This window comes from Mytilus edulis, chromosome 6 (assembly GCF_963676685.1).
Source record: "Mytilus edulis chromosome 6, xbMytEdul2.2, whole genome shotgun sequence".
Classification (NCBI taxonomy): Eukaryota; Metazoa; Mollusca; class Bivalvia; order Mytilida; family Mytilidae; genus Mytilus; species Mytilus edulis.
Window position 1 is genome coordinate 1,309,688 of NC_092349.1, and position 23,693 is coordinate 1,333,380.

The following is a 23,693-nucleotide window of genomic DNA, read 5'->3' on the forward strand; positions in this document are numbered from 1 at the left end:
TTATGCCCTTTATGGGCCCTGTAATTTGGGAAATAAAAATATTCTATTCTATTCTATTCATACACCAATGGGAAACTTGATGCCAAGCATTATTATTTACTATTTCATTTCATTTAATAGAAAAAGATTACTTTGTGGCAAATAAACCAAGATTTTTTTTAGAAAATCCACAGCCTTTTAATACAGAGATTTTTGTTTTCAAATTTGAATCATTATAGATTACTCACTTGGTTATCTATGATGTGCTAGTGTTTATTTTTTACAAAAAGTTATAACCAACCTGTATATTCCAAAATACCTCGTGCTTAGTCACTAAAGTCGAGCGCACCATAAAAGGTGAACTTGTTTTGGTCCATATTTTCATTTGTTTTAACCAATAACTACATAAATAAACTTGTTTTAAGGAAATCAATGCTAGTACTGCATGCAATAACCCTGTATTTAACAGTCATCAAATTGCCAAATATGAGACTACAAGGATACAGGCTGTGTATTTTCTATAAAATTTCCATATGTTTAGCATTGAATCAACAAAACGGTACATTATCCGTAAGCCTGTCACATTTTTGCGCCTGTCACAAGTCAGGAGCCGCTGGCCTTTGTTAGTCTAGTATGAGTTTTTATTTAAGTTTCTTTTATATATTTCGAAATTTAATTTGCCGTCCATTGTCATTAAACTAGTACACACTTTCGTTAAGAGGCCAGCTGAAACACACCTTTATCGCTGTATTGAAGCCCCGTTGGTGGCCTTCGGGTGTGTTTTGCTCTTTTGTCAGTTTTGTGTCTCTTTGACACATTTTCCATTTACATTCTCAATTTGTTTTTTTTTGTTTTTTTTTTTTTTTTTATATAAAATGAAAATTAGAAAAATAAATAAACAAAAGTGACTGTGGTCGTTGTATCAACTGACTGAGATGGCCCCTTTTTAAAAAGGTTACCTGTACATGCTGTACATAGGCATAGACGTAAGTTCAAACGTCGGTATCGAAATTATTTCGAAAATGTCTTTGGAATGAACAACTTAAGTACATGTATTTTAGTCCTATCAACCAAATATCAAATAATTTACATGTAGATATACACCTGGAGTCGATTTCACAAAACAACTTACGACTAAGATTGATCCTAAATAATGAATAGTTCAGTATTCATACGATCAATCTTAGTCTTAAGTTTTTTTGTGAAACCGACTCCTGTTTTTTTAAGTTAAATGTAAACATTTGTTTATTTCTTCTTTGCAAAATGAAGATACATGTACACGAACCAAGTGTATTTCATTCTTAATTGAATGCATAGGTTTTTAGTTTTAGCTCAATAGGTTAGGTACAATATATCCAATATATTCACCGAGTCGTATATTTTTATATAAAATACTGTATAATTGGTCTTTTTGTAAAATTGTTTTTAAAAGCTTCGGAAAGAATTTTGTTTTTAAAAGCTTCGGAAAGAATTAACATGTTATAATTATTTAATGATTGAACGATCCGATCAAGTATTGTTAACTTCCAAACATCCATTTACAAATAGTTGATGCATCTTCAGGACAATAACACATCAACAATACACACACTAGAGATACTCTGTAAGGTTCGGGTTTGATGGAATGAAGTGTGGGTTATTTAAATTGCTAACTGAACATAAGGACATGATGGATAAGGACATAGAATTTGCCTTACAACATGCCCATTGTTAGAACCTCGACACATACCATACAAATATCCGTGTAGTACTATAACAGCATGACCTACAATTGCCTATTTATCAAACTAGTTATACAAAATAGTAGCTGCAGTATCTAAAGATATGAACAGTAAATGGAATTTTCACAACTCAAATATAACGGAATAGAGCTACAAATGTAGATATCCACATATAATACCCAAGAAACATCATTCTAACTAAAAGTAATATTCTATATTCTCGCTCATTTTAATTGGATTTAAGAAACATTTCACAAAAACAATTTAATCAATAATTCAAAACTCACTAGCCAGTCAATACCGAGGTAGTGACGGTGCACTCGACTCCAATCTTAAGGTTCATGTGGACCCTTTGGCTAAAATGGCTGAATTTTCACTTCAATGTATAGACAAACCTGTGCATCTAGAAAAGTTGTAAGGCATATCACGCCCTAGATAACAAGAATTCAAATGCATTGTATGATTCAGAAAATTCATAACTCAACTGGATTTTTTGTCCCTGTAGACGATGATAAAATGAACAAACAGTTGAGTTTTGCTTAATATGGTCCACTCCGGTACACAGTTTAAATCAACAATAACTGTCAAGTATCTATTGTCCAACTATTGTCCATAGCAATCAAAACAGCTCACTTCAATTATTACCTGTGGGTAAGATCTCAAACCTCTTTCCAAACTTAGTTTATTTTGGTACCTTCTGGAGGAATGAAAAAAAGTGCACTGCAAAATCCTGTTAAGTTATTTTTCTAAAACATAAAAAATATTTGAAATTTATTCATCTAGGGCATGCTATGCTTTAAAACTTTTTCAGATGCTCAGGTTTGTCTGCACTCAGAGTAAATTATGAGGTGAAAATATGGCTATTTTAGCCAAAGGATCCACATGAACCTTAATTGACTAGGATTGTCAGTTTGCCTATCGAAGGTACAAATGTAGGTAGTTTTATCTGGGCACTCCATAAATAATAATCAAAACTCAAGTAAAAACTATCGATTGATTTATACAATTGCACGGATATTTTTGTATGGTATGTCATGTATGTGTCGAGGTGCTCATAGTAACAGGGGCGGATGCAGGAATTTTCGAAAGGGGGGGGGGGTGCTAACCCAGGGCAAAAGGGGGGGGGGGGGGGTGCATGGGGGTGCAAAACATATGTCCCGATACAAATGCATTGATCGGCAAAAATAAAGGGGGGGTGCGCACCCCCGGAACCCCCCTGGATCCGCCACTGAGTAACTTATAAATACAATACGTTCTGCTAAGTATATACATATATCATGTATATGTAAACATTATATTGTTTTTTTTAACATATAATTGCTAGATGTTTGTTTGTTTAGATACATTTGTAATATAATGTGTTGCAACGCACAGAAAACTATTACGCTACACTGAGCAAACCCAACCTACTTATGAAGTATTATTTGTCATCATTGTGACTAGTTCAATTAGACGTAATTCTAATAATAGTATGGGGTAACACCAATTAAGAGGCATAATGTTAAAGTTCTTATCAGATGCTTAAGTGTAGAATAGTAAGATGTGGGTTTATTTGTACTATTTTGTTATACTTAATAAATGATGCAACACACAGACAATAATACGATATGCCCAGCAAACCCAGCGTCTAAATGACATACATGTACCACATATTAACCCCAGAGAGAACTGATTTGTAAAGGAGAATTCGAAATATGAAAAAGACGCGATATAGACAAACTGTATGATTTAGTTTATATTTTCAGTTCATCACATTGTATGACATTTATTTGCCAGTTTTAGTCGTTTCATATTTGAATTTTAATCGCCTGAACTACATGTAAGTGCAAATACATGGAAACATAGTTCTTGATGGATTTTCGTAGTCATTGCACACGTATGTCATTTCCTGTCTATCAAACTAAAAGTGAAAGTGAAAGTTGGTAATTTATTTTTAGATGTTCTTTTGTTTTTATCTTACCGCGCAATAATCTGTATTGTGTATTTGTGACTTTTCCTAAGGTAAGTCGAATGATTTTATAGAAGCTAATCATACTAATTATTAGTTTATTTTCTAGCTTGTATAGTTATTTGTATATTTCAGGAGGGGGATATATTTAAATTAGTTGGAAGTACTTATTTCTTACATTTGAAACACATAACAAATTTCATAAAACAGCGCGTTAAATTACACATCACATATGAAATATGCTAGATATGCAGACATATTTCTTTAGGAAAGAGTAATGCAATGTTTGAGGATCACTTTATTATAATTCATTTCTCAGGAAGATTGATGGTTATTATTGTTTTATCACTTTCGAATTTTTCAGTCATAATTTTTTAGTGACGTAAATTTTTTTTTCGTAATATGTTTCTCTTCTCAACCAATCAGAGAGCTCGATTGAGTTCCCGCGGAAATTATCTAGTGCAGTGATTAAATTCTAAAGATCATTCCAAGCTCAGATTCTCAAGTGTGTAGACGTATGTACAGGCCCGTAGCCAGGATTTTCCAAAGGGGGGTTCGTTTGACTCACAAACTCGACTTTAACAGTCACAATTCGAACAGAACATCGACTTTAACAGTGCTTATTAGTTTTCAAGGGGGGGGGGGGGGGGGGGGGGGGGGGGGTTCGTCCGAACCCCTCGAACCCCCCCTGGCTACGGGTATGATGTATATGTACAGAGGGAAGTTTTTACCTTGTACGGATTTTTAGGGGGTCTCGGTGAGGAATCTGGCGCTATTTTTGTGTGAAGAAAATCTGTATTACGACTTTTTCTAGGTAAGAAGTTCCCCTCCAATTTGAAGTATATTTTGTTGACTAACACTGGCTACACAGGCAAATTTTGCTCACGTGAATTTCACGTGAATCTCATTTCACGTGAATTTCACATAAATTTCACGTTAATTTCACGTGAATTTCACATGAATTTCACATGAATTTCATGTGAAGTGATTTCACGTGAAATTAACGTTAACTTTTTACGTGAATTTCACGTGAAATTCACATTAAATTTTCACGTGAATTTCACGTGAAATTATTTCACATGAATTTCACGTAAAAATTTCACGTGAAAAAATAAGAATGGTGTCTAAGTTATAAAAAATTAACTGAAAATCAAAAATTTTCTCAACATCTCATACCTTGTATTATATGTATCATATATTCCCTGGGAATCTATTTAATTTTAAAAATTCTAATTTCACGTGAAATTCACGTGAATATTTCTCGTGAAATTCATGTGAAAATATTCATGTTATATTCACGTGAAAAATTTCACGTTAAATTTACGTGAAAAATTTCACATGAAATTAACATGAATCAAAACCCCTGTGAAAGTTATGTTTCATTTTATCTGAATTAAACCATGAGTTAATAAGACAAATTTAAATTTATGCAATTATGAGAAACAAATTCACCTGAATTTTACACATACTATTATTCATTCCAATTTCCTTTTTTTTCAAAATTGAATCATTTCAAAGCTGTTATTCTTTGTGTCTCAAGAAGTACATCAATGTAAATGATTAATATTTATCCTTTCTTAAGCATGAATTACCTCCCTTGATAATGGGTTAGATGCAACTACAAAAACATGTTGGTTTTGAATTATATTTTCTATCACTGTTTATATATATATATATCTAGTAGAGTCATTAAATTGGAATTTTGTATACATGTGTATCTTTTATTTGAATTTCAAATTCATAGATGCATATATTATATTGATGAACTAATTGATTTACTAGTAATATTACTATAATTATTAATTAGTAAATTTAATTACTTTTACACATCTTATGTCTTCTTTACTTTTATACTTTTAAAAAATGTTGAAGGTGACTCCAACTTATGAAATAGATTACTCACTCACAGTTACTGTCGTAGATTCTTTACTTCCCATAATTGCAAAGAAAAAAAGGGTAATATATATATATCATTTACTTCCAAACATGAGTTATCTCCCTTTTTGACTGTGCATAAAACTTTTCCTCAAACTAATAAATGTCAAGAAAATTTGTGAGCAATTTGAATTGCACATAACTTTAACAGTATGACATGTGAATAAAAACAGTTAGTATACAGAAAAGAATTTTATCTGTACTATACTTTGTTAATAAATGTAAATTTAAATGTTTATTAATTTCTTAAGAGTATATTTAAAGTGCAGTATAAAACTGCTATGCTTTTACAAATATCAAAAATGTTTCATTGACAACATGCATTATAAAAATGGTGAATGTTAATAACTTGATCCCTCACCCAAATTAAGGAAGTAAAATATTATATCAGGGATTATATGTGTATTGACTAGATAGCAATTTATTTGTTTAAATTGTACACTTTACAAATATTCCATACTGTTTTTATACTGTTAAAGATTTCTCAATTTTCATTAAGACTTGATTAGTTATGTCCGGGTTTGTCAATTAATTGGGAAAATTTAAACTAAAACATGTAAAAAGCTTTATCTTTATTTAGTTTTTATAATTTTTGGTATTTTAAATATTAGGTATATTTTAAATAGTTTATTTAGGATTGTCCTTATTAACTCTGGAAAAAAGTTAATGTAAAATTTTGAGTGTCCCCATTCTTATGGGAATTGTTTTCCAATCAATGTAGGAAAATAGTTTCAGAAAAAAAGGCAAAGTAAATAAAGTTGCAATTATTGACAGATATGGGTCCAGGATATTGAAAAAGTGTGAGAAGACTTGTAAAAAGAAAAGGTACCGTGGGAATGTGGTAAATCCCCCCCACCCCCTTTTTCCCATAAAATCTGCTTTAGAAATGATTTCAAATTTTTAATTATCTTTTTAACTTTATTTATAATGAATAAATTTATGGTCTTTAATATACAGTGTCTTAGATGGATTAGTAGGCTGTTTATTGTCTTCTATTTGGACAGGTTGTTGTCTCTTTGACAATTGTTTTCCATTCTAAGTTTTATGTATGTTATGAAAACTAATTGACTGACAGTAAAATATTATTTCAGAGGCGGATTTAGGGGGGGACCTTTTTGGGAAAAAAAATTGGTTGCTTATATAGGGAATCAATGAAGCGTGGCTTTGGCAGTCAGTGGTCCCCCACTTATGAAAATTTCTGGATCTGCCCTTGTATTTGAAAGCTAAGGCAGCAACCATTTGATTTTCTGGGGGGGGGGGGGGGGGGGGCTATGTTTTTTTTTGGAAAAAAAAGTTTGTTTCCAGTTTTTAGAGAAAAAAATAATTTGTTTTTGATTCTGAGAAAAAAAAATTGTTTGTTTCACCCTCAGCTGCCACTATATGTAATGCTAAAATTGAAAGAAAAAAATTGTTTTCGACTTGTCGCGAAAAAAATAGATTGTTTTTCGCCACAGTCCAGAAAAAAAACCATAGCTCCCCCAGAAAATCGAATGGTTGCTGCCTAAATGTATGGTAAATGAATTGCTAATTGGACAAGGCTGGGTTATTTCTCATTGAATTAAAGTTAAACATTTATCTTTATATATATATTATTTTACATAATGAAATCACAGTCATAATCTGTAATTATGCTAACTAATGATCACTAATATAACAGTCCCTTAGTCATTAATTGAAATTATAGTTAAATAAGTTATTATATTTTATAAATTAAAGGGTGTTAAGGGTTGTCCATGTGGAGGTGCTCCTTTGTAAAGGATGCTTATAAACAAAATAATTATTTATATGTTCCAAGAATTTGTATAGTATATCCCAAACAAAAAAAATTGAGGAACAAATCATGGTAACAAATGATAAACAAATCGTATGATTTCTTTGTGATTTGAAAGTGATAAAATTTCACATGCAAATGAGCTAACAAATCACAATAACAAATCACGAACAAATTGCTTACAAATCATAAGCAAATCAGGGTAACAAATGATAAACAAATCGTATGATTTCTTTGTGATTTGAAAGTGATAAAATTTCACATGCAAATGAGCTAACAAATCACAATAACAAATCACGAACAAATTGCTTACAAATCATAAGCAAATCATAAACAAATTGCCAAGAAATTGTTTTGAAATCATTTACAAATCAGAAGCAAATTGTTTTCAAATCGTTAAGAAATTGTTATCAAATCTTTAACAAATCAGAAGTAAATCATATTCCTACCTCAAGCAAATCACAAGCAAATCGTAAATAAATTGGCATCAATCACCAATTCACAGATTATATCATTAACATCCAGATCAAAGATAAGTTCTGCCCCAGAAACCCCAAAACTTTGAAACGCAAGTGTCTTCATTTTACCTTTAATAGCTACTCCACTAATTGTAAAAAGAAGTACTATCTTTGGTTGCGATGAGGGACAAATTGTTCTTTGTGAAGTTTCTCTTACTTTTTACCCGAAATTTGAAAAAAAGCATAGGCAACCACGTGTACTTAGTAGAATAATGTCAAATAGGTGATGGGTCTTAGTCTTGGTCCAAATCTGCTACATTGTAATATATATATAGCTTTGTCCATTTTGTCCGGGACCTGGTCAGTAAACAACAATTAAAACATGAAACTTAGCAGTGAATTTTATCTGCTGTCGCGGGAAGCTAGTCTTGAAATGTTTTGATCTGTTTACACATCTTTTACACATTTTTATTTTTTAAATTAATCCTAACATCACTAAACTATCATGATTATAACGAGATACTGAAATGCAGAGTTTCTGAATTTTAAAGGTTAACATTTGAATAGTATTAGTTAAATATGTGAAAATATAAATATAAAGATTCCTTACCACCGTCATCTTTCATAGACTGAATAAAACTCCCCATCTTGCAACCTTCTTTGTTCAGTTAATATAGAACAGTATTTGAAATTTGAATTTGACCTCAACCGGAAGTCAGAGAGATAGATAAACAAAGAAACCTGGAATGCATTAACATTTTATTCATTGTAGCAAATCATCAATGAATCACACCAAGATAGCTAAGAAAGTTAACAAATCATTTTCAAATCATTTCATATGATATTCAAAGTTAACAAATCATAACGAAATCACACCGTTCTAGCTAACAAAGTTAACAAATCTCTTTCAAATCATTTCAGACGATATTCTAAGTAAACAAATCATAAAGAAATCACACAAAAACAGACACAAATGGCTTACAAATCATACCAAAGAAAGAAATCACATAGAAATCAGATTTAGGGAATTTGGAAAATTCTGATTTGTTTATGATTTGTTTAATGAATCGCAAGCAAATGGTACCAACAAATCGCAGAATCACGATTTGAAAGAGATTTGAATACGATTTGAAAGCAATTTGTTTTTTTATTTTTCTGTTTGGGATATTAAAAGAAGGGGGATACCTTTTTTTTATATGGAGAAATGCTTTGACCATCAGCAAAATATCCGCCAATCTCTAGTCCGGATTCGCATTTTTTAAAACGCTTGAAAGATACAGATTATGACGCGTTTTGAAGAGAAGGACGCAGCCGATTGTCAACAACAATAGTACTTGGTTTGGCTAATTTAACAAGACAACCAATATCAAGGAGCTATGAATAGTAATAAATACTCCAGAATATACTACAGGTAACTCAAACAAATGATTTAATAGTGCAGGAATAAACAGAAATCTGCAATGACTGAATGTTTTCATCTTCGAGTTTGGTATAGTGACTTACATCAATACATGTAGTGTCCGTTCGACATGATTCACGTTCGCCCAAGTACCTGTTTGCCCATGATCGATTCGCCCTGATTTTTTTTTATATGTTATCTACTTGCATAATGTTTATTATTTGAACAGAGTATGGCAAAGAATTTTGAAAAATGGCGAATATGTGTATTGCTGCAAACAAAAAATTATTTTCCCTTTAATTTTGTTTAAGTACTTTAATATCTTTATTGATATTTGTTTACTGTTACAATTCATGCAGTATTATAACAGAGACATATATAATAAATAAACTGTCTGTTTGTTGTCTCTTTGACATCATTCCACATTTCTATTCTCAATTTTATCAAAATACTTTTCATGTTTTACAATTCGTATGTACATGTATACATTGTATGTACAAAAAATGTACATCATTGTTTTTACTCATTTTTGACTAGTTTATCAAAACAAAACGTAATTTACGGTCTCACTAATTAGCGACAAGTGAAGAAGAATATTTGTTTACGATTCAAACCGATACTACATTGTACATGTTGTACTACATGTATCTTATCTATGATTAACTCAAAGTAATATATATAGATAACAAAACACGTGCAGTTTAATATCACATACATTTGTACATGACACAGGACAATCACTGACAAGTTTCAAGACTTGCTAGCAGTAACTGAAATCCAGCACAAATACCTAATCTGGTGTACACTCTTATTCTGCAGGTGGCTGTACCTCACTTTTTACATTAGATACCATTTAACGTCATATCATAAGGAAAACAATTGTGTTGATTTCTCTTAATCAAACATATTTGGATAACAATTTATAGAAAACTACCACAAGGGCCAGGGGATTTCCAGTTAGGGGAGGGAAATGTTCCCATACATTTTTGTAAGTCTTGAACTGGCAAAATGGTATGAATCAATAACCATGATAACTATATATTGTAATATATATATAGCTTTGTCCATTTTGTCCGGGACCTGGTCAGTAAACAACAATTAAAACATGAAACTTAGCAGTGAATTTTATCTGCTGTCGCGGGAAGCTAGTCTTGAAATGTTTTGATCTGTTTACACATCTTTTACACATTTTTATTTTTTAAATTAATCCTAACATCACTAAACTATCATGATTATAACGAGATACTGAAATGCAGAGTTTCTGAATTTTAAAGGTTAACATTTGAATAGTATTAGTTAAATATGTGAAAATATAAATATAAAGATTCCTTACCACCGTCATCTTTCATAGACTGAATAAAACTCCCCATCTTGCAACCTTCTTTGTTCAGTTAATATAGAACAGTATTTGAAATTTGAATTTGACCTCAACCGGAAGTCAGAGAGATAGATAAACAAAGAAACCTGGAATGCATTAACATTTTATTCATTGTAGCAAATCATCAATGAATCACACCAAGATAGCTAAGAAAGTTAACAAATCATTTTCAAATCATTTCATATGATATTCAAAGTTAACAAATCATAACGAAATCACACCGTTCTAGCTAACAAAGTTAACAAATCTCTTTCAAATCATTTCAGACGATATTCTAAGTAAACAAATCATAAAGAAATCACACAAAAACAGACACAAATGGCTTACAAATCATACCAAAGAAAGAAATCACATAGAAATCAGATTTAGGGAATTTGGAAAATTCTGATTTGTTTATGATTTGTTTAATGAATCGCAAGCAAATGGTACCAACAAATCGCAGAATCACGATTTGAAAGAGATTTGAATACGATTTGAAAGCAATTTGTTTTTTTATTTTTCTGTTTGGGATATTAAAAGAAGGGGGATACCTTTTTTTTATATGGAGAAATGCTTTGACCATCAGCAAAATATCCGCCAATCTCTAGTCCGGATTCGCATTTTTTAAAACGCTTGAAAGATACAGATTATGACGCGTTTTGAAGAGAAGGACGCAGCCGATTGTCAACAACAATAGTACTTGGTTTGGCTAATTTAACAAGACAACCAATATCAAGGAGCTATGAATAGTAATAAATACTCCAGAATATACTACAGGTAACTCAAACAAATGATTTAATAGTGCAGGAATAAACAGAAATCTGCAATGACTGAATGTTTTCATCTTCGAGTTTGGTATAGTGACTTACATCAATACATGTAGTGTCCGTTCGACATGATTCACGTTCGCCCAAGTACCTGTTTGCCCATGATCGATTCGCCCTGATTTTTTTTTATATGTTATCTACTTGCATAATGTTTATTATTTGAACAGAGTATGGCAAAGAATTTTGAAAAATGGCGAATATGTGTATTGCTGCAAACAAAAAATTATTTTCCCTTTAATTTTGTTTAAGTACTTTAATATCTTTATTGATATTTGTTTACTGTTACAATTCATGCAGTATTATAACAGAGACATATATAATAAATAAACTGTCTGTTTGTTGTCTCTTTGACATCATTCCACATTTCTATTCTCAATTTTATCAAAATACTTTTCATGTTTTACAATTCGTATGTACATGTATACATTGTATGTACAAAAAATGTACATCATTGTTTTTACTCATTTTTGACTAGTTTATCAAAACAAAACGTAATTTACGGTCTCACTAATTAGCGACAAGACAGGGCTCGACATTAACGCTTGTCCGATTGTCCGGGACAAGTGTACACAGGTGTCGGGCAAGTAGATTCACCATACTACTTGTCCGATGGGACAAGTGAAAAATCAAGGTCAGATAAAAATAGATCAAATTCAAGACTTATACATTCCTAAAAATATGAATGATTGTTTTATTGATCATACTTAATGAAATAATTATTCATTGATTAAACCAGAGACATATAAAACTTGTATAATATGTCTCTGATTTGGAGTATTGAACATGCTGGCAGCCATTGACCAGGGGGATATAAGTAAGGGGAAAGAAACCAATGTTAATGTATCTTCTTAGTATAAGCTTCCTTGAATTAGGAGCACCTCATATGGAGTTTTACCTAAACTTTAAAATATTAAATTAAAGTATGTTTCATTTGATTTTGCTTTTATGCATAACAATACATTAAAAGAGGTTTTATTTTATAAGATCTATGACATGTGATATAAAAATTTTAGATGAAAAAAAAAAAAAAAAAATCTAAAAAGGCAGATTTTTTAGTGAAATGTGTATGTACTTCATGATCATATATCAATGTATATACAAATCAAAATAAATTGTAAAAGCTTGTTTTGACATCAATAAATTAAAAAGGTTTACTCATATACATGTTCAAGGTGGCCAGGTGTATTTACATCCTTGGTTTAACCCATACCACTACTAAAGAATGAATAGGTCCATAGGGGAACGTAGTGGTTTGGGAAGAAATGATGATTTAATGATTGACAAATGATAGTGACATTGAGTCAGAGAACACAGTCTTGCAAAAAAACTTTCATTCTGAAATAATGAAATGTATTTTGATGCGGTATTCATATAACATTACAAAATGCTCCTTTTATTAGGTACAATCATGACAATCAAAGCCCAAGTGTTATTATTGCATTAATCATCAATATGTTAGATTTTCAATTATGAATTCGGACAAGTGAGTTAAGAGTTCGGACAAGCTGATTTTCTTGCCACTTGTCCGAAGGGACAAGTTAGAAAAAATGTTAATGTAGAGGCCTGCAAGAAGAATATTTGTTTACGATTCAAACCGATACTACATTGTACATGTTGTACTACATGTATCTTATCTATGATTAACTCAAAGTAATATATATAGATAACAAAACACGTGCAGTTTAATATCACATACATTTGTACATGACACAGGACAATCACTGACAAGTTTCAAGACTTGCTAGCAGTAACTGAAATCCAGCACAAATACCTAATCTGGTGTACACTCTTATTCTGCAGGTGGCTGTACCTCACTTTTTACATTAGATACCATTTAACGTCATATCATAAGGAAAACAATTGTGTTGATTTCTCTTAATCAAACATATTTGGATAACAATTTATAGAAAACTACCACAAGGGCCAGGGGATTTCCAGTTAGGGGAGGGAAATGTTCCCATACATTTTTGTAAGTCTTGAACTGGCAAAATGGTATGAATCAATAACCATGATAACTACAACAAGATGATACAATATAAAAAAGATGTGGAATTGATTGTCAATGAGACAACTCTCCACAAGACACCAAATGACACAGAAAGTAACAGCTTAAGGTCACTGTACAGCCTTCAACAATAAGCAAAGCCAATATCACATACTCAGCTACATTTACATGTATGGGAGGCAGGGTTGGCAAAGTATAACCCGCCCGGGTTTTACTGGGGCGGAAAACCCGGGTATTCCCGGGCTGGGCAATACTCCCAAAAATGGGTAATACTGGGCAATATGATTTTTCAAGCTTTTTCAACAATAAAAGTAAAGACTTGTTGTAGTTTCATAGTATTATAGCTAAATATATACATTTTATACAGATAACCATTGAGAGTCATTTAAAAAATTTAATTTCATTCTCTTCTCTACTTAACTTTCATGTAGGCAAAAGACAAGACTTACACATTTTAGGATTCTTTGTTAATTTGATTTCCAACCATTGTTTCAATAATCTAAACATTTTATTGCAGTGTTTATGTGGATTGTAAATTAAATTGCTAGTATACATGTATATGCAATCATGATTGCTAAATAAACACCCTACAGGGTCTTGTCATTAACTCGTATAGAAATGAAAAGGCTGATTATTGTTATATAAACATATCTTTGTTCTTATCTGAATAATTACTTGTCTTATTACAATGTATTAATTAGTTGTGTACATTTGTACATATAAATTATTTCAAAGTAATTTTTATACGCCCGTCGTCTTTTAGACGGGACGTATTATGGTATACCGTTGTCTGTCCGTCCGTCCGTCTGTCCGTCGTCCACACTTCGGACAATAACTCAAAAACACTTTCACCAATTTCCATGAAACTTAAGTGAATTGTTTATATCTATTGACGTAAGCTCCTTTTCGTCTTTTTTTAATTTCAGATTTTAAGTTTTGGATTTATGGGGCTTTATTCATAAAAAAAAGGGTGATTTTCAACACTTCGGACAATAACTCAAAAAGGCTTCGTAAATTGTTGTGTCAGGGATTTCGATACCATAAATTACTTAAAACTTTTACTAAATTCTTTCATAGATACAAAGATTTGATTAGTAAATTTGGCTATACCTGTAGAAAGCTTATTAAAAATGGTATTTCACATCCTAAATTTTATGGTAATATTGTACTTAAAGCGAGGAAATCACTATGTGATCCTTGTAAACTCATCGAACCTTTAAACAAACTTATAAGTAAGGGTTATCGTACCAATATTGTAATTACATCTCTGAATATAGTTCACATTGGCACTAATATTGATATTGTCATTAGCAAATTAAAACATAACTAAATTTCATTATCTTTTGAGGCGAGATGTATAGAGACACAGACACGTTAACTTTTATTTCTATAGAAGTCGCTCTTCACTATACTACTACCTGTCGATACATTTATTTTTGGCATTGCACAAGTCATGTCTTCTTTGACTATTAATGACGTTAAAATACTAAATCCCTGTGATGTGTTTTAGTCGATTTTAGTCTCTGATGCATGATTTTTTATTATTAATTGGTTTTGGCTTTTAACTAGCTGTCAGTAACTGCGAGTACTCTCAAATCGTATTTTCTTGTTAATTCGACCTGTTGATACTGTTTATAATGCTTTTTTGTTATTTTTATTTATATGGATCTTGTCTGTACACCAGCTTTGATTATTTGTAATATCTTCAATTTTTCACTTATTCTTACAACATTTGTATAAACTTCAAGATTATAAAAAAACCGGTTTTTTTCTAAAGTGAACATTGATTGGTTAAATATTTCTCAGTCATGTCCTGTTTTTGAATTTGTTTGTTAGCTTTTTGGTCATGAATGTTTGTCTCTAATATTTAATTAACTGTGCATTTGTATTTAGATATCGCAGATCAAATTTATTCGTTCATTGTTTAATCATACGTTTTTTGATTGAGTTAAGTCTGCCAATTGATATTTTATCGTATGTTTTTCTTTGTTGTGATGTTATGCTATTGTTTCAGAAAAAGGGAGAAGGTTTGGATCCATTAAAACGTTTAATCCCGCTGCAAATGTTTGCACCTGTCCTAAGTCAGGAATCTGATGTACAGTAGTTGTCGTTTGTTTATGTAATATATACGTGTTTCTCGTTTCTCGTTTTGTTTATATAGATTAGACCGTTGGTTTTCCCGTTTGAATGGTTTTACACTAGTAATTTTGGGGCCCTTTATAGCTTGTTGTTCGGTGTGAGCTAAGGCTCCGTGTTGAAGGCCGTACTTTAACCTATAATGGTTTACTTTTTAAATTGTTATTTGTATGGAGAGTTGTCTCATTGGCACTCACACGACATCTTCCTATATCTATTTCACCAATGTCCATGAAACTTTGGTGAATTATTTATATCTATTGATGTAAGCTCCCTTTTAATTTTTATAAATTTCAGATTTTAAGTTTTGGATTTATGGGGCTTTATTCATAAAAAAAGGGGGATTTTCAACACTTCAGACAATTACTCAAAAAGGCTTTCACCAATGTCCATGCAACTTTGGTGAATTGTTTATATCTATTGATGTAAGCTCCCTTTCAATTTTTATAAATTTCAGATTTTACATTTCCGTGTTATGAATTTTTATGCTTAAAAAAGGGGGGATTTCCAATTTTGGGACAATAACTAACACTTTCACAAAATTTTATGCAACTTTGATAAATTGTTTATATCTATTGACATAAGCTCCCTTTCCATTTTTATAAATTTTAGATTTTACGTTTTCTTAAGTAATGAATTTTTGGAAAATGACGCAGTCATTGTTCCATTACTGGCGACCTGAACTTCATTACATTTCTCTGCCTACCGCGCTTGGTTTCGTATTTACTATTTTCTATACAAACTGGAATTTGCTTGTGTTATCATTATGCATGCGATATATGAGGAGAGGTCATTGTGTAGTAATCAGCCAGGAACCAGTTTACAAACTAACTGGTTTCTGCTTGTATTCCACTACACTCGAACAAGTGTTGTAGTTTGACGGGAACCAGTTTTGAATTTGTAAACTACAAAACGTAATCGGTTATTGTTCATTCCGTTTTGGTGTTTCATACCGACTTTTATGGTTTGAATAAGCTTAAGACCCTTCAAACATTAATGTGATAGGTATATTAAAGACTGTTTTACAAAAAGATGGAACTGTTTTGCTTTCAAAGTCGTACTATAGTGATATCTGTTATGTACGGATTTCCACTCTCACCGGTTAATTTCTTCTTTTACACGTGCTTTTGAAACTTCCTGTTTAAACATCGCAAGTTTTAAAATTGTTTTTTGAGTGAATTTAACTTATTTTAACAATCATGAAGCGTTCCAGAATCATTTTCAAGCAGTTTCTTCTTCTCTTTGATGATGGAAAATAGGTTTTTCTCAAGAAAATACCACAAACGATCGCAGAGGAATTGAAACGTACAAGTCAAGTCGGCACCTGGTTAAATTGGCATCTAGTCAAATCGGCAGCTATTTGACGTCAATTCGGCATCCAATAATATTTGTTATAATATTTTCTATTCAATTAATTAATAACTGTTACCAAGTACATAGTGAATATGTTGTTGTGTATTTAGGTAAACAACGAAACCAAAGTGAAATTATGTTGTTGTGTATAAAGGTAAACAACGAAGCCCTTACCCAAGCTGTTGTTTTAACAATTAGACAATTATTAAAATAAAATGGAAAACTATGAGTCCCTTTCAATAAATCAAACTTTCATGCCAAATAATAAGCAAATTTAAGGTGTTTTTTTTTCAGTAAAGTTTAAAAAGCATTAAACAAACAATCCTGTAAAATGCTCAACTGGTTTAAATAATGCATAAAAATATCCAATATCTCATGTATTAGTCCAAATAATTATGACGTCTGGCAAGGCTATTTTATTTTTTTTCTGTGATGTCTTCCTACGAAGTTCGTAGGAAGGCTTCGTAGGAAGGCGTCCCAGAAAAAAATAAACATAGCCTTGCGGTCATAGAAAGGTGTCCCAGAATAAAATTAAAAAAGCCTTGCCAGACGTAATAATTATTTTGACTACTCAATATATATCATTAAAAATACACCAAAAAAGTCATTAAGTTGAGAAAAATAAATATATACAAAATGTACATGAACACCCAAAAATGTGAAAGTTAGTATTTAACTCTTTTTGCTTAAATACTGAAAAAAATTCTGGCAACCCCTTACTTATTTTTACTCTTTTTGCTTAAAATACTGTTAAAATTTATATTTAACATGGGTGACGAATTGACTATATCAGGTGTCGATTTAAACAGGTGCTGATTTGTCCAGGTGCCAATTTAACCAGGTGCCGGTTTGACTAGAAAACATTGAAGATTTTAAAGGAAAAACACAAAAGATAATTGTTTTTAACAGCTTGGTCCCTTTGATCCGAAACAACGAAACAATAAAATATAGGAACCAAAATATAGCAATCCACTATTATAACCAAAACATAATAGAATCTATTCAACACACAGAAAAAAACATAGTCAGAATCTCACTTCATTTTGAAAGAAGTCAATGAAACAAAGTTATAGCAATACACTAACCAAAACATGATTAAGAGTTATTCAACACAAAATAAAACGTTGACAAAATACCACTTTATTTAGAAAGGATTATTATAATTTTTAACAATACGCTATCTAAAACATGATTAAGATTTATTCAACAACAAAAAAAATGCTGTCTCACTTTATTTTGAGACAATGACAACAATTATACTTATAAGAAAACACTTGCTTACAGAGTTATTAAACACAAAACCAATTAAGATTGGGTGCGAACATGTAGGGTGTGAAAGTGAAAGGGGCGAACATGAGTGGACGCGAACGGACCCGGATTCAGACTATGTACCAGTGAGAAATATACAAGCCTTTCTACAGTATTTATTTGTACAATTCAGGTAGTCTTGACCTATTCATTTGTCTTAAAAAACATCCAGTTGTCACCTTCACTTCACACACACACACATATACGAATATCAATTATATGCTTACGAGACATGTTGCATTGTTAAACTAATTACGGTATGTGAAAATCAAGACTTGCATAAAAACTATCCCAATATTAGAGACAGTGGCGTCATTTTTCTTCAGAGCTTTCAGCTCTTTGATTATACTTAAAAAAGGGGGATTTTATGAAACTTTGGTGAATATATTAATGTAACATCCCTTTTGATTTGTATATATATTTCTAGTTGATCATATAAATTCATTTAAAGCATAAAAGACAAGTTAAAAGAGCAACGGGCGTATCATGCGCTAAAGTGCAGCCCTTTATTATTACATGTAATTGGTCAATTCTTTATATTAGCTATATATAGTTGAAAACAAAAATCTCAGAGTTATTAGAATAATTCTTTCTCAAATGTATAGTATACACTTGTACATGTATGTCTTATAGGACTCTCAAACAAGTAAACGTACAAAATGTACATGTAGTTGTTCCAGACCGTATGAGTATTTGGACCGTACGCGTACGGTCTGGACCGTATGCGTACTTTTTCAAAATACGCATACGGTCGGACCATACGCGTACGGTCTGACTGATATTAAGAAGTTGGTCAAGCTTATTAGATACAAATGTATATAACAGATCAGCATGACTTATATCTCCAATTGATATAAAAAGTTCAACAGCATTTGACATAGAAACTTAATTAATATATTAACTATTTAAAAAGATCACGCTTATTTAATCTGTTAATCTCCTGTATTTTGCAGGCCGGTAATTCATTAATTGCAGCTCAGTATGATCATTGAAATTGAAGTTATCGGAAGTAAACATAATGTGGGAGGACAACTGTTTTAGAATATTTATGAACTTTACAAAAGAAATGCATACGCAAAGGAACATGCATTAACAAAACATGTAAATGTGAAAAAATACGACGTTCTTATTAGAATCAAGTGTCACCTTCGGCGAGAGTAAAAAAATAGAATTCACGGATATACAATTAAGCAAATATTTAATTTCAATTGTTCGCTTATTCACTTTATCATCGGCCTTCTATTTTGTAATAATAACAATTTGTATAACTAAAAATAAAGATTTTGATAAATGTTTGTTTAAATTTAACCAATATGATCCCAAAACGTATGATCAGCTGGACCGTACGCGTACGGTCCAAATACTCATATGGTCTGGAACATCGTTATAAATAAAAATAGATTTATATATATCTTAAAAATGTATTGCATTTGTGTTTTATAAATGAATTCTCTTTAAAATTCAGGCCAGTATTCTATATTACCAAGTATTGCCCAGTATTACTCAGTAAAACCCAGTAAAACCCGGGTTTTCCCAGTATTTCCCACTGGGCTGGGCAATACTCATAAAACCCGGGTTTTTGCCAACCCTGATGGGAGGTCCCAAAATCACAAATGTACATGTAAAAAATTAAAACAAGAAAACTAATGGCAGAATTAATAAACAAAAAAATGAACAAAAAACAAATATCATTATGTAACAAACAAAGCAACAAAGAAGAACCACTGAATTACAGGCTCCTGACCTGGGACTGGCACATACATATACAGAAAGTGGGAGGGGGGGGGAGGGTTAAACATCACCCTTATTATAGATATTTTTATTTTAGATTATGACAAGCAGTAACAAGTTTACAAATGAAGCTCTAAATATTCTGTTCAGAAAAAACAACTTCAGATGTTTTATTTTTGCAGAGCTATGTACTAAGTTCATGCAAATAATCAGTTTATTTCTTTTTTTGGGGTTACATGTATATATGCTTGAAGATATTGATCTGATTATTATGATTTATCATGATTATTGTATAGTTTTTCCATGACAAGTTGCATATCAAGTGTAACATTTGTTTCAGTTCAGACTATTTTATTTTAGCAGAAACTGATCTGGAATTATGGTCCAAAACAAGCATTTTTCATGTTTCATGGCAATAAATTGTGTATGTGTAGGATCTCTATAAAATTGTACCACTTTGTACATGTAGCATTGTAAGTTCCATACCTCAAAAGGAAGATTTGGATTACTTTTTGGGGTAATGGACTAAACCTTTTTATAATTATGGGTATAGTAAATTAAAAATAAGGAGATGTGGTAGGATTGCCAATAAAAAAATGATCATGATCAGCCATGTTCAACATGAAGGGGATGCAAGCACTTTTAAGCTACTTTTATTATGACCTTCAACAATGAACAGAACAATACAGCTGTTAATGATCCTGACAAAATGTGCAACAGTTCAATCTAGAAAACTAGTACTAGTCATTTTGCTAGTGATGTTCACTTATTGGTTGTAAAAAAAAATCAATTGTTTTCTCTGTTAACGTTGCAGTCTGTGCCAAACTGACTAGGGTTTGTCTGACCGAAAGAGAAATTTGATTTTTTTCCTCTGTTATGTCTGTATGTCAACCAAGAAATCTAAAAATGTCTGTGAGTGTCTGACCTAATTATCCGATTCACTGCTCTTGGCAAATATTTTAAATTTTACAACAGTTGGTTGTGTGAATTTGACATATATCTAAGGTAAATGAATTTCCAGTTGTATTCCTATTTTTTTATTTGGAAAACATTTATCAGGTTCAATGCTTATATATTTATAATAATTAATCATGTTAATGGAATTTAAATTTTAACAATTACATATTTGTAGCTCCCAAGATGTAAGTGGAAGTGAAGCTATACAATAAATGAATGAATTGATTAGATATACATGTAGAGGAGACTCTAGATCAACAGTACATGTAACTTAAACTGGTATGTATTTGTTACAGTATTTGTAGTCAAAATGGTATATAACAAAGATGCAGAATCCTGTCATGCCTGTGCAAATTTAAAAAGGAGTCGACACAAACTGACAAAATAAAAAAAATACTATCAATCAACAGATCAATGGTAAAGTTAATCTGCTATATACATGTATGGAATTAGGCATTTAGTTACCATTTTTCAGTCCATATAAATTTATGAGAATATAATTTTATTATCTGTATTTCCTAGGATTTCAATTCTTATTATACCCCCGCTTTAAAATTATACCCCCGCTTTAAAAAAGGGGGGGTATACTGTTTTACCTCTGTCTGTCCGTCCATCAGTCCGTCAGTCCGTCAGTCAGTCCGTCCCATGAAACTTTCGTCACATTTTTCTCAGGAACTACACATCCACCCTTTCTGTAATTTGGTATCAACATTTATATATGTCAGCCATACCGTGTGATGCGTTTTCAGATTCATCACTCGACAACTTCCTGTTTACCGAACACTTGTATGATTTTACACATGATAGCCAAGTTGAAAATTTTCGTCACATTTTTCTCAGGAACTACAATACAAGGATTTCTGAAATTTGGTTTCAGGATTTATATAAGTCAGCTATACCGTGTGATGCGTTTTCAGATTCATCACTCGACAACTTCCTGTTTACCGAACACTTGTATGATTTTACACATGATAGCCAAGTTGAAAATTTTCGTCACATTTTTCTCAGGAACTACAATACAAGGATTTCTGAAATTTGGTTTCAGGATTTATATAAGTCAGCTATACCGTGTGATGCGTTTTCAGATTCATCACTCGACAACTTCCTGTTTACCGAACACTTGCATATTTTTACACTATTAATATTATCCACTTGCGGCGGGGGTATCATCAGTGAGCAGTAGCTCGCAGTTTCACTTGTTTCATATTGATATTCCCATGTGTTATGCTTGTTGTTTGAGGAAAATTATCAAAAGAGCTTGACCAAGATTAAACAATTACTGGTATCATGAATCATGCCATTTTTGTCTTGTCTGCAACTGATTGTATAGTGTACATGTCTGTCTGGGCAGGGTTCATCTTACCATGACCTGATATTCATGGTTCATCATTCATTGGTCAATAATAAGTTTCATATTTTGGTCTGTTTGTTGTATACTATATACAAGCTATAATTAATTAAGAGATCAACTATATTTGGTGTAGGTAAGGATTGCAAGGTGCACATGTCTGTCTGCCTTGGTTTTTAAAGCAATTGCTTTTATGCTATCGCGTATGGCCATCTTTGTGACCCAGATCAGAGACTCCGCCCATATCAAGCCATAGTATTTTGTTAAACAGGCTCCTGGTCTGTCATTCTTTAACACCTATGTATGTTTTCTAATGCAATACATAGCTTGAAACTTTAAAAAAACGTTAGTGGATTTAAGAAGTTTCAGAATATGTTCTTGTAGATGTATTTTTGTATTTAAAGGGTCAACCGTTTGACTATCAAATAACATAGAAGTCCGAGTGAAAAAAAGTACATTTTTATAACTGCGATTCCGTTTTCCGCCGTTCGTACGATGTTTCAACAAAATATGGATTCATTTCAGTTGTTGATTTAGTATTGAAAATTTAACTGAATTATCTCCTATTAAATACGGTTTTATATGTTTAATTTGTGTTTCTTTAAGAGGTCAGGTGCTCTTGTTCATTCATAAAATTATCGTTCATTCATACATTTATCGTAAAATCAAAATCACTACACAGGTTAATGCGTAGTGTCAAATGATTACCTGTAATCTAAAAATAGACAAACTTTGTTTGCGCAAATAATTTAGCGGAACGAAACCCTTGTTGAAAACAAATAACAATAAGTTCGTTTTCCTTTTCTGTCAAACTCCGTAATATTTATCGATCACCTTACTAATGAAATGGACCCGTCCAAACGTAGTAGATGCCAAGTCGGTCCAGATGAAGAGATATTTCAATTTGGAATTTTCTAGTTACATAGATTGAAAAAAAGTACGTCTTTTTAAATATCATGATCAAAACTGGGAATGCATAACAAATGTCAGATGAAACCATTATCCTCGTCTTTTCAGTGAACAAGTCTACTACGTTTGTTGACACTCGACGGTCCACCGTGTTAGCAATTTTATTTCACATGTTTTCGAAATATTGAAGATCATTTTTCGCAATGTTTCCTGAAAATTGATAAATGTCAAAGCAACGTAGAGCTGTTTGTTCTTGTTCGTATAATAAAATTGAGAATGGAAATGGGGAATGTGTCAAAGAGACAACAACCCGACCATAGAAAAACATACAACAGCAGAAGGTCACCAACAGGTCTTCAATGCAGCGAAAAATTCCCGCACCCGGAGGCGTCCTTCAACTGGCCCTAAACAATACATCAGTGAAAACGATTTAATGTCATGTTTGTCTGTGATGACCCCCCCCCCCCCCCCCCCTTTTCGGGATTGCATGAGAATTATAGTTATCTCGTACCCACATGCACTTGTTTCTATCCATAGGAAGGTCGGCTATC

The 23,693-nt window shown here is 31.9% G+C and overlaps 2 protein-coding genes across 5 annotated transcripts in view; one reads left to right on the plus strand and one right to left on the minus strand.

Annotated features, from left to right (window-relative positions):
- The window catches only part of LOC139526915 (uncharacterized), a 350,297-nt gene that overhangs the window by 161,819 nt on the left and 164,785 nt on the right, over positions 1-23,693 (minus strand). The window lies entirely within an intron of this gene.
- Positions 1-23,693, plus strand: part of LOC139526914 (uncharacterized) — a 47,039-nt gene that overhangs the window by 1,602 nt on the left and 21,744 nt on the right. Inside the window, exon 1 of one of the 4 annotated variants that reach the window (XM_071322068.1) lies at positions 1,242-1,318. The exons of 1 other annotated variant lie outside the window; for it this stretch is intronic. The gene's annotated coding sequence lies outside the window, so the exon portion shown is untranslated. Of the gene's footprint in view, positions 1-1,241; positions 1,319-3,597; positions 3,702-4,357; positions 4,463-23,693 lie in introns of those variants that run through there. 2 more of the 4 variants (XM_071322066.1, XM_071322069.1) reach the window with 2 other exon arrangements.